The sequence below is a fragment of the Nomia melanderi genome, chromosome 13 (assembly GCF_051020985.1).
Source record: "Nomia melanderi isolate GNS246 chromosome 13, iyNomMela1, whole genome shotgun sequence".
Classification (NCBI taxonomy): Eukaryota; Metazoa; Arthropoda; class Insecta; order Hymenoptera; family Halictidae; genus Nomia; species Nomia melanderi.
In genome coordinates this window covers 5662988-5676500 of record NC_135011.1, presented here as the reverse complement: position 1 = coordinate 5676500, position 13513 = coordinate 5662988, and positions in this window count along the sequence as shown.

The window sequence follows — 13513 nt, the reverse complement described above, 5'->3', positions numbered from 1 at the left end:
GATTCATCGAAATTATTCAAGATTCAAATACACAAAATGTACAGTACAATTATTACCTTGCACGTCCGTTACACCAGAGTTTAGAAATTGATAGACCATCTAAAATGAAAGCATTTTTCATGTTGCGAATTAATCACCACTCTATATGCTGCATCAGCGATGGGAATTCAATTGCAACACAAATGTTCCGCGGAGTTCTGCCGTTTTCAGTGAAACATCAAAGCGTGGCGCGGAAAGTGTACACGATAGTCCCGTAAATTCAACGTCTTAATGACTTTCTCGTCGACTCACCGAGCTATGAAACGTGGATAACGGATGCGTACTGTTTTCGAGATGTTGACATCAACGGGTGAGGTAATTATTGCAACAATGTTTTCAAAAACCGGCAGAGTTCAGCGATTACATCCGAAAGCGTGGAGGCGCCAACGCTATCTTGTTTTTGTTACAAAAGCGAATGGCAAAAGAAGGCGGAAGTTGTGGCTTCGAAAACATCGAACATCCAACATGAAATATCGTATAAATACGGATTGAAATTGAACAATGAGAATGGCTTTATTTCATTCGGTGAGTAAATATTATTATAATACTTTATTTGAATGTTCTCCAATGTTTCCTCTTTCTGTCACTACTGTTTCACTGATTTAAATGAAACTTAAAGAAATAATTGGTAACATTTCGAAGTTTAAGACAACGTTCGTAGAGCTTAATACATACTCATTATCTTTTTGCTTCGAATATCTGTTACATATTCATTGGAATATTCTGACATACCAGACTTTACGTACACTTCGAAAAAAATTCATTAAGCATTAATAAGTATCATCTCGTGTACGTATGAGACAACACGTGTAACAAGAACTTCTTACGAATGATTATTGTTAAATATCGCAAATTGATTCCACGTTGAAGATTCCTGTTAATCGCTGTCGAACATAAATAACGCCATTAAAAAGAAGATTGCAGTTGACTACAGAAAAAAAGATCTAACGATTATAAAAAGAACAAGTTAAACTGAAATGGAAATTACTTATTTTTAAAACTGCAATGTCAGTTATAGGTTTAAAGTCTGGAGTATTTTACATCATCTTCGATAACCTGTTCGCATTGACGTTTTCCCCGGTGAATGTGATTTCTACAGTTGATTTTGATCAGACAGAGATTAAGAATGAATCTCATGGAATGATGTTAAAGTCTTGAGCAGCCAGATGAAAATCTTTGAATACAATCGTATATTAAGTTAATGGCACCTCGAAATAGTGGCTGTTAGGCTGGCTCGCAGGAGTTGAATCACCAGGAGACAGGTTGAAATATGACAGACCGAATATGAATTTGAAAAAGTAACTTTACTTCGGTATCAATATTTATATCTACGTAATCCCGAAAAAATTCCAAGAATCAACAGTAAATCCATATAAAACTGCCCGAATCAGTGGTTGCCAGCCTATTTTCACTCGTCCATCGTGTAGCACCTGGCAACGCAATTCCATCGATCATAATTACTACAGCTTCTAATTACAATATTCTAAATACACATAAATCACCACAAATTATCGCTCATCATAAAAACTACATTACATCAATTATTACATAAAAGTCTTTACCTTAATATAAGCATACATATATTTATATATAACTGAATATTAATAAAACTTAAAACTTAAAATTAACAACTTAATATATGCTTATAAAAGAATGTTTATAATCATGTTTACACAACTCAATATCAATGAAAATTAAAGATAAAGGTTATTAACTTAATGTATGCTTACAGAACAATGTTTAGAAAACAGGAAAAAAATGTTCAGTACGAACCACAAGTTCGATTCTATAGTCATATTCTTCTCACAAATATACTTTCCTCCGTCATTACACAATTTCTTTCGTACGCGCGTATACTACGTTGTGAACTACTAACCCGAAGCAACGAGGCTGAACGTAATATGCGAAAAACGCTTTCAAATTCATTATCCCCACGTGGTTACATCAATTTGCTAAATAACTCCGCGTCTATCGATAAGCTAGAATTCACAGTCGCCACTTCCTGTTAATCGAATGACGTCGTTTCACCGGTAGACGCATTAACCGTAAGACGATCGCAATAAAAAAGCGCCGCAATTAAACGAAACTGGGTTAAAGATTATCCTATTGACGCATGAACAATTCCAGACAAGTGGATCATTAATTCTACAGTTGATTAGCACCGAGATTCGTCGAACAAATTGCTGCCCATTTGCGATCTTCCGGTTAAACGGAGACGAAGACAAGAAACAGTTATGAAACTGCGATGGATCGATCGATTGGATTCAGGAAACCGCGGATCTGTTCGTTCCTCGGTCACATTACGCAATGCCTATTTACTTTCCTCGTGACGATTAAAGGCGCACAAAGAACCAGGAGACGGGGATCGCTTTAAATTAAGGACACTTTCAGTTTCGCTGTTTAGAGAGGTTGTAACTCCTTGTTGACTCCGTTTTGCGTTCAGAGAAATTGGTCAATGGGATCGTTAGGACATTCGAATTGTTAGGCTGCGTCGCGGCGAACGAGCTGTAAGGATTTTACGATCGGACGTTATCTCCAATGACTCATAAGCTTGCTCGCGTGCTTTCGTGGTAACGATTCAGGCTAAAGACTGTTGCGCAATTCTTATTTTCTTTTCAGTGAATTAAAGTGAGAAATATTGTTCCTCGTTTGGCTAAAAAGTTTGAGATTCCCGCGTAATTCGATCAAGTAAATATGACAACCTTCCGCGAGCAAGTTGGTGAGTCACTGCGAGCGAGGCCGCTAATAGGTACTCAGGAAACATTTTTCACGTTATTAACTGTTATTCGTTAACATGTACGAATAAGATTGATAAAATATTATGGTTATTTGACTGATAACGATTCGTTTCATTGAGTCAAGGTTTCCAAAGCGACGTTTTTAAGGCTGAGCGTTTGTATATGGGAAAATGGCGGCCACTTTGGGAATGTTGTAGATCAACAGCGTACAACTGCGTCTTCTGAGAGATCTCTTGTTTAATGTTTACTTTGCTTAATATGTACTTTTAACGCTATGTCAATCGTACATTTTTTACACGTCCCAAGTCAATCTTGGGCTTACTAGGTTTCGCGAGAAGTTTCGACGCCATATTGAAAACTGTCGAGCATAGAAGTTCGTGCAGCTTCTTTAACAATGTTTATATCCTTCAGTGTACGGAATACCTTCTAAAAATCTTTGATTATATATTTCACAATTGATAATTTTATCTTCTTTGCAGTTATCCCACGTTTTCCTTATGACGCAAATGAAACGATCTTTCCTCAGTATTTCTCATTAATTATTGAGGATTAAATCTGCCGATAGTATGAAACAGCACCGAAGAAAGATTCACGAGAGTATCCCAACAATGGCGCTAACACGTCTCGCGAAAAAAGACAAGGTCAGCCGGCACGATCGTAAACCAGTTTTCGTTTTCAGCGAGACACCATAGATACTGAAGTTTTCTTTTTCTCGACTCCACGCGACGACTGATAAAGACCTGTCATTAGAAACGATCCTGTGTCGATTATGACGTCACATTGAACACCTCTGCAGACCTTGATCTCTACCAAAGGTCGGATATTTTTATAGATTCCTGCTTTTCTGACAACCTCCATAAAGTTATCCGAATTAATAGCACTTCCTCACTTCGATGGTTACTAAATTTAGAAACGTAATTTATTAACACTCGTGATTCATTAATACTTTCTAAACCCATACGTAATTCATAGAGTGTCAGTTTCTGTACTATCGAACCATTGCGAGATTTTATTACGTCTAATTTATGGAAAATGTGGATATCCTAGTGAAACAGAACGAACAGTTTACAATTAGTAAGATTTATTCTATTTCTCAATATTTTCTCAATTTATCTACGCCTTGAGGACGCTTATTCTTTAAATTGCGATTCACTTGGCTTTACATGTGAACAAAATATTGTTTAATCTGTATTTCGCAACCTTCGGACATTGAAAAGTCCTTTTTGCTAAAGTATTCTTCAGTATCAAATACTGTGCACCATTGGTCTGATGTTTTATTCACGAACGCTCGACCATCGTTAACTAAAGTGCTACACGCATGGTTTTTCGTGTTAAGAGTCCATTGCCTCCATGATGACCTGTCTCCTTTGTATCGCCACCGCGACAAATACGCTGGAACATGTCGTTCAAAAAATCTTTTTTTCACGATTTATTTATCACGTCTTCTTTTCCGTTCCCTTCGAGATGATCTTTCAATCTTCCTTTTTGCTGAGAAACTCGCTTTTACATATTCAAACCTGTTTAACGAGTACGAATACAAATCACCGAGATTGCAACAGTGTGTTTTAAAAAATGAAATATATTCAAGCTGTGTATATATATCAGAACACTATTACAGTTTAAAATAATATCATTAATGCCAATGTTTTCAATCTAAAGATTGAATGCATGGAAAATCGATAAAAGCTTTTACAGATTTTATGCAGAATTCGCGTAGCAATTATGAAGATCGTTCGTTTAATGGCTAAAAATAAATTGAAATCTGATGAAACTCTGTTTATCTAAGTGAAACTTTTTAGGTAGTTGTTCACAAAGTGAGGAATTAGTGATTTCTTTTACTGTTTGTAACTTTTTGAATAACTGCTGATTAATTATTCCGGTTCCTCGTCAGTGGTATTTTATAATTTATCTAAATCAACAAGTGGTAAGTATCGGTAATGAAGGAATTTAATACCAGCGACTCAAGATTATAGCGCCTTCGTGTCAGACGACGGTCAGTCATATAACTAATCATTGAAGTAGATGTACATATAATGAGAATAAGCGTAAGTGTCAATTATATTTAAACACATTTATAACTGACAAGTGTGATTTTTATTAACATATCATGGTATTCGAAGCGTCAAGTCATTACGAATCTACAATTCAGCAAGTTTAATGATGTTTAACTGCCACTGGATGTTCATGACGCAAGTACAGCATCGATATTACAAAAGTGATAAAATTTCTGTATTGCCAATGGATTTAAAAGTGTTCGTTAATAATAATCTCCTTTTTATCAATGCTATTACTGTCTAATTAATGATTCATACAGAATCAACTTCTACATCACAAATTTAATGATACCGGATCAACCTCTCGACTGTGTCAAACTGCATCACGTGTCCTATGATTTGATGAGTGAATAATTCTTACAACAAATCAAATAATATATTTCTTTCTTGCAAATGTTAAACTACCACTTGCATAAAGTGCATAAGAAGCAAAGTTTTGTGTCTCGTCAGGAAGACTGAAAGTATCAAAACAGTAGGGTATCAGGTTTCATCGTGTGAGATAGATACAGTTGGGCCATCATTATCCAGCTTTCGTAAATATTTCCGATCGTTCACTTCAGTCGAAATAAACATTTCCGTATATTTCAATAATCTACGATTCAATTTCCATTGTTTTTCTACGAATTTTTCAACGAAATAAAATGTCGTTCAATAAAAGTGATAATTACTCATTAATTCTTCGTGGCAACAATTTTGCGCGGGAGTGTTAACCAATCAGGGTGCAAAATAGTTCCTTGCTTGGGTATGCCATCCAATAACCAATCCTGTAGCTTGGATGTTTAGTTGCAACTCGGTGTCGTTACGCGTTGTTTGCTCAGATCGGTGGCATCTTTAATTTTCATTTTCCGGTGAATATTTCGAGTGTTTCGCGGGTGACGTGGCATTAAGTTATAAAATGAAGAATGAAGAGACGATAATTGGGTAAATTATTTAATATTATTTAATTTTCTAACGGAGAAATCACTTGGAAACTGACGTGACTTTCGTATGATTGATTGTATCCATGTTGGGAGTCGTTGGAAGTGTATGTCGATCTTCTAATTAGTTTCAAATGCTTGTAGCAAACAATTAAAGTCACTTGTTATTTAACGAACCCTTTCGTTGATTATGGTGATATGGTAATTAGTCTAATTTTGAATAAATCTCGAGTTTCTTACGATTGTCATAAGAAATGGTTCACGGAAGGGAATACCCCCACCATGACACCCATAAGGAACTATTTCATGTATTGTTTTCAGCCAATCACGTTCCCTAATTTATGCTAAACGGTCAAGACGTATCATTACGTCACAGTAGCCGTTGGGATTTCTTCGTGATCGCGTCGTTTGTCCGTGAGCAAACAATTATTTATTTTTTCAAAAGTTTTAATCGGGCTTCGTGGACCAGAAACCGTAGAATCAACTGCCCAAGTGTTTCTGAAGTGGCGGGCTATGGTTTCTAGCAACTTAACGGACTTTTTTGCAGGAAAATGTAAGTATGAACTTCGATTTCATTTCACTTTGGCGTTCTTCTCTTCGGTACTTCTCTTTTTCATATTTCGTATTCCCTTACGTTGATATTCTGTAAAATTGCTACTCGTGATTAACATTTCTTAGTTATTCGGTAATTTAATTATTAAACGAAGTAATTTAGGATTTTATTCGATAATTTCGATTTTATTCATTTGCGTTCGAAAAGGGTAGAACTTGTAACGCCATATTCGCCAAATTTAGATTAGAATTGCTTCGTACCTCTTGCACTTTGAAATTTTCGTTTTTAGTTCATTTATTAGTGTTCTTGTAGCTTAATTGTATGAAAACCGTGAAATTAACTATAAACAAATATTGGGAGCCATTTAGTGGTATATATTTTTTAATAATTTGAACGAAAAGTAAGATAGAAATTTCAATATAATATCTGCGGTATTCAAATAGCAAATGAATATGGCGCAGAAGTTTCTCGACGTTTCCGGCCAATCGCGTTCGAACAGCAACGGTCAAGTTTGAATTTCGTACTTGGAAAGTCGCGTTCATCTCGCTCCGTAATAATTTTCGTTTTTCAGTTAATTTATCAGTATTTCTGCCACTCGAATTTATGAAAAAAGTAAATTTAACGCAAAAAGAACATTGTGAACTAATTATTGTCACGGTTCTGCCATTAATTTAAGAGAAAAGTGAGTTCGAAGTATTGACTTCAACGATTTGAAATTTTTGCAAAATATAAAGTCTTGTATTAAAATATCTGGGCTTTATACTAAAGATTTGATTTCTTTTTTCGTTGCAGATGTGATACTTCAAGTAAATTCACCTAAAGGAAGAAAATTGGCAGCTAATTACCTCAACGTCACCTGGTGAGTATAAATAGCTACATTCAATAATTATTTATTTAAATTACGTATATCTAAAGAATATTTGATTTTTTCTTTAACACCATTGAAAATTATAAAAATACGATATAAACATATACGATTTAATTCAATTTATTAATTTTCATTTTATTCGTGTGTTGAATTAATGTTTATATATAAATATTAAAATAAATAAATAAAATATATTTCGATGTAATTTTCAGCTGCCTAGGGTTGCAGAGTGCTCATCAACCGGTGAGTCACTGAACAAAAAATTTTTATTTCATTAAAACGAGCATAGCAATATACGAGGGCATGTATACTCGTGTTAAGCAAATATTAATTATTCTTTTATATTATTTTATCTTATATATTTATTAGAACAGACTAGGCTATTATTGTCTCTTCCTTCAAATTAACATTTAAAATAGAGCCAGATATTTTATGCAATATATTTTATACGATTAATATTAAGTAAAAAATTATTGATATTTGAAATTATAAGCTTGTCTATGGCTCTAAGTCTGGACGAAAAACGAAGTCCACTCAAATATTTTATTGTTTTTGTATTTTCACCTTTTTTTTGGAGTTCTTTGAAATTATTTTGAAATGTTTGAGTGGGTCTTCAAGGAATTGCATGAAGAAAGGAACAGTAGATGTTGCTGTTGCAGAATGGTTTTCTATTTTTTTTCGTGGAAAATTATTCTTTATCTATTGTTCATGTAGTATTTGTAGATTGTTTTAACATTGTCGCTATGCTCGCTAACTTTTGTTGAAACATATTGCTAGTATTTCTATTTTCTTTCATATCCACGATCTTATAATATTTTTGGTTATTCAATTTTGCAAATTTTGTAAACGTCACAAAACAACAGATTGAAAGATTTGTTGAATACCAAATAACTTTATTAAACATTATTCAGTACTAGCGTCGCCTAACTGTACTTATAAACATAATTATCACAAACATAGTTATTCACAAAATGCACAAAGACCTTTAACATTCATTTAACTTTGTTCTCAATTACTTTGAAAGTTTCATATACCACGAATATTACATAGTAACACACTGGCAATATGGAATGACAATACTCCTTTTTTCCAACAGGTAAACTATTTTTCTTATCTTTTAAAACCACTTATGCAACTACTAATATTTTCAATGTACCACCAACAAATCACGTTTCAGTATTTTCTCATTCACATATTTATATCCAGAAATCTTTCATTTACCATATCTACTATCTACTCTACAAACAAGATAAACGACAAATATTCTTAAGTGACAAAGAAATCCATTTTCAAATATAAAACTCACAGCTATCATGCGTACGCTGTGAACGAACACAAGGATTCACAGGGAAACGTAATTTGCACCACACTTATGTATATCAATTTTATTTAAACAATATCCGTTTCATTTAATATTATACAATACATCTTGTTCCACTCCGCTGTTCACGCTCGCATCGCTCATGCTAATCATCTCTATATATATATAACCTTCTCCCCTTGCTTCTCGTTCGTTAAACCTCTAGCACAAAAATACGAGCATAATTTGAAACCTCTCACTCTCACGCACACGCACGCGGCATTCTCTCGTTATTTACTCCGTTTGCTCGCCACCGTATCGTTCGCTTGTCTCTCCCAAGCGACCCCGGAAAAAATGCAATTCACCAGTCTTTGAAAAGTATCTCTACAATATTATTGAGCCACGTCGAACTTACCCCTGAAATCCTGTCGTTCGAGAACGCCACGATGACTTCTCCTTAAAAATGATCATTCGCCAACGATACAAATTTTATCCCTGATTTGAAAAAGAATATTCAACGCGAGGTACGGACTAAAATTAATTTCTCTATTTTAACGCAAATCACTACGAATCTCAGTTTGAAAAGTCCAATTTCTCAAGCGAATTCGAAGATGAGAATAGGTAGAAACAAGGATATTTACAATAATCATGAATTTAGAGGGAGAATGTTAAATAATAGTCGCTGTGAAACAAGGATATTTACAATATTTGATTTAAAATGAGGATATTAAAGAATAAGTAATTTAAAATCGTAATCGCTGTGAAACAAGGATATTTACAATAGTTGATATCAAATGTTGATGATTAAATAATAATCGATTACAAAATCGAATAGGAAAAATGGAACAGACTGATCTCTTTTGGCAAGGATACCATATTCCTCCAATCTGGGCACGATCCTCTGCACTCTCGTTGTTTGAATTATCGAACGAGTGCTCCGGGTCCCTTTGACGTTCACCCTATCACCCTTTCGCTCTCCTAGGGTCGACAAATCGACAAAACACTCACGCCCGTTTACAGACTAGACGACAGTTTCAATTACACCAGTCCGATTCGAGAAGAATAGTCTGTTGTGCACCGCTTCGTTAAGACTGTAACACGTTGACCGCCAATCGACGTTCGCGTATCTTGCCCACGACGTTGGAGAGTAATAGTCTTCGCTATCGCGAAGTGCGTAATGATAAAATATTATATACAATCATTGCATTGAGCTGCGTTGTTACGGGACTGCAAGGATTTTATTAAAAGTATGGAAACCTTCGGGAAATGTAGAAAGATCACCGAGAAATCAATGGAATCGAATTCTATTCTCGATTCTGTATGAGATGTTCAAAATGTTGTCTAAACTACCGTCAATTGCTGGAAACCTGGCACTCGTGACGTCAAAGGGGCGGAGGCAATCGCTCTGTCGCGCTACCCGATTGGTGGGCGTGAGCGCCTCAGCCAATCAGGCGTGCGCCTTTGAATCTGACCACTCAGACGAGAGTGCCAGGTTCGCTGCAACGGACGGTGGTCGTGTGAGATTCAATATTATTCGATGTTCACTTCGAAGATAATCTTCCAACGAAAAGAACCGATATAAATTTCCACGGTCTAGTTAATCGTGTTTCGTTCCACTAGTCTATCGATAAACACGTCGAATTATATTCTCTTGAAGAGTTCAATTAAGAGTTGTTTTAATCGTATGACATAACCACGAGAAAAGTAAGTTACAGTAGTAGTATATACAGTGGTGTTCAAAAGTTCCCGGCCAGATCGTTTTTGGAATAGTCCATGCCACTGAGTATGTCCACAAAATACTAAGTGGAATATGTTAAATATTATACATTAACTTATTATTACAATAGAAAACACGCATCAGTTTCTTTCTTAAACACTCTGGCCGGAAACCTCTGAACACGCTGAATTGTTTATTTCTAAAAAACTATGTGTAAAGAATAGATGGTATTGACTTTCTTACAGTATCCTCTCGTGCAGTATGTCCTGTATATATCGTTACAACAAAAAGTTTTTAAAGTCTTTATTATATAAGAAAAGTTCCAAAAACGATCTGAATTTTTGCACGCCACTGTAAGATAGTGATTTTTCTCGAAGAAAATATAATTCGCAGAAATGCTGTTCGTGCGACGAAAGCTTCTGCACGTGCACAAGGGGTCGAGATCGATCAATGTCTCACGCGATACGACTATATCCGGAAATTATTTGGACTGACCCACTTCGTCGACTCGAACAAGTTGATGTTCGCATTAAGAATGACGGTCCGCGTGTTAAATACGCGAACGATTCTTACTAAGCTCGTCTGATTTCAATGGACACCGTAACGACTCGAAATGCGATTGAAATATTTACTTAATTGCCAGGTTTCCCTCTCACGAAAGAAATGTTTGCTTCAGACGAAGGCTAGCTCGCTCGGGACAATTTCTAAACTCTCTTTAACCCTTTGGGACCCTATGTTTATACTTGGGATCAAACTCATTACGATACTTTGAGTTAATATAATTTAATTAACAATCGAATAGAGATCGAAACGTATTTGGTCTATTCGCATCACATTTTCATCGAAATGTGAAACTATAAATTATCTTCAGAACGCGGAGGGTCAAAGATAAATATTCCTTTTATTCTTACAAATAACGAGTCTAACTCGTCGTTGCTTAGCGATTAATTAATTATTCGGGAAAGAGGAAATCGAGAATTCCCTTTACGATCAACCTCCGGCAATTATGGGCGCAAACAGAACAAGGCGATAACAACATCCACGCGTTGCGTCGCCATTCGAATTTACCATGTACAACATACATGCATATACATATACACATGTATACACTACCGCTTGAAATTCCTTAACAACCATATTGTTGCAGTACTCTGCCTTTAAGAAAAAAAAGGAATCTTTCTTTTAACTTATGTGAAATCCCTTCGAGTTGTATCAGTAATTATGAAACACCCTATACATACAACTTAGAAACTGTAGTACATACATGTTTCTCCAATCATAGTAAAAATTGTTCAAAGACCTAATAACATTAATCCCTTGCCCTATGAATAAATAGAATTGAGCAAACATAGATATTACTCGATTTGTTTGAGTTCAAATCTAATGTTATTCTTCCGTTATCAATGATTATAGTATAATAGACGTACGCATAGAATATGCCTAGAACTTACTCATTTTTCAATAAATTATTCATAGCAAAATCGTTGCGTCGATCATTGAGAAAGAAATCGTAGAGCAAGGGGTTAACATTACAATTCATCGCAACGAAGCGACATATGACATCGCGAATATAAAAAAATGGAACTAGAAGAGTACGAAATAATGGAAGCTAGAAAAGGAAACGTTTTCCCATCGAACGAACGATCGAATACTTTTCAGCTGTAGTGTACACGTGCATTTTCACACAACGACGACCGCTTTCCTCGACTTCGCCGTTAAGTATCTTTACACACAAGTATTCGAGAGGTTTGTTTGCTTGTTTTCTTCCTTGAAATCGCATTCACGCATTCTCTCCCTCCCTTTCTCTCTCATTCTCTCGTAGCTCACCGCTCTATAGTGTCGCGTCTCGTTTAATTCCGTTTACACTTCTTCTTTTTCGTTTGTTTCTCTTTTGTTTGTTCGACGCGTTTTATCAAAGAGTTCCCTTACGCTTACGCTTGAATAAAAATAAATATTTTCGATTGTTGTCCTAGAAAAATTGTTGCAAGCTATGTCGTATAATGTATGTCACCTACCTACTTACAGATTAACATTAAGTGATCCTTAAACGGTATGCGCGGCCATCGTTGCCGAACGGCAATGTTACGAAAAAAAACTTGCACGTTTCCCCGTCGATTTCTGGCGATCGAGGGAAATAAGTGTTTCGGATCAGCTTGTTCGTACGATTAATGAAGAAGAATCTTTTAACTTTCTTCTTTATTTCCAACCACCGAGAAAAGGAAAGGGTTTCGAATCTCCTTGTTCGTTCGATTGATAAAGAAGAATCTTCTTTTTATGTTTTATTTATAGCAATCGAGAAAGAAAAGTATTTCGAACCACCTTGTTCGTTCAATTGATAAAGAATCTTCGTTTCATTTTTCTTTTTTTTACTTCTAGCGACCGAGAAAAAGAAATTTGTTCCGAATCTCCTTGTTAGTTCGATTAATAAAGAAGAAGAATCTTCCTTTTATTTTTCTATTTTCGTGTCGTCCCTCGTGCACGCGTTTATAGCTCTTACCGGTTAATTTCCGACTTTTCATGATGCTCGGCGATGGATGCGCGAGACGTTCTCGTTTTTCTGTTCAGACGTAGCGTAAGATGAAAATTAAATTAAACACCTCGCGTCGATTCGAGAAAAGGTTTACATTGTACCGGTGCGTCTCGAAACTGAATTATTTACTGGAAATCGAAACAAACACGTGCTCGACTATAGTAAATGATACATTGAAGAATTACGTAGGAAATTGCGGTCATGGCGTGTAAAATATTCCGAGATTCAACGTTCTGCGCCTTGCGCAGGCAACTGGGTACATGTTTTCGCATTTATTTTAACGATTTTGTGATTCTACTGTTGATTTATGTTTTTAATACTTGAACTTATGTTAGGAAAATAAATGAGAAAATAATAGCTTGGAATACTGACGTTTCTGTGATTGTTTTTTCATTGCTTGCACAAGGGTTGAATTCTGTTTGGAGAGGAAGAGATAGCTGTTATTGGAACTTCGGGTCCACGATCGTTCGCGTCGTCTTAAAAATCTTCGAATCTATTTGGTTTAATCCCTTGTCAATATTCAATATTCAATTTTTCTCTTTTAATAAATAATAAATGGTGAAATTCTTTCGACGAACTCAATCGTAAAATGAATTACAAGACAAGGGGTTGAAACGAGATTAAGAAGGTATTTTACACTCGACGTCGTCAGTTTGAGACAATTTGCAAAGTTTAATTGTTACGTTACTACAAACCGAGTATTTTACAATGTTGTGTATATGATTGGTTTCAAGACAACACACTGTAATTTTTACGCAATGATCTTTATTATTTATTAAATTATTCTATATTTTCCA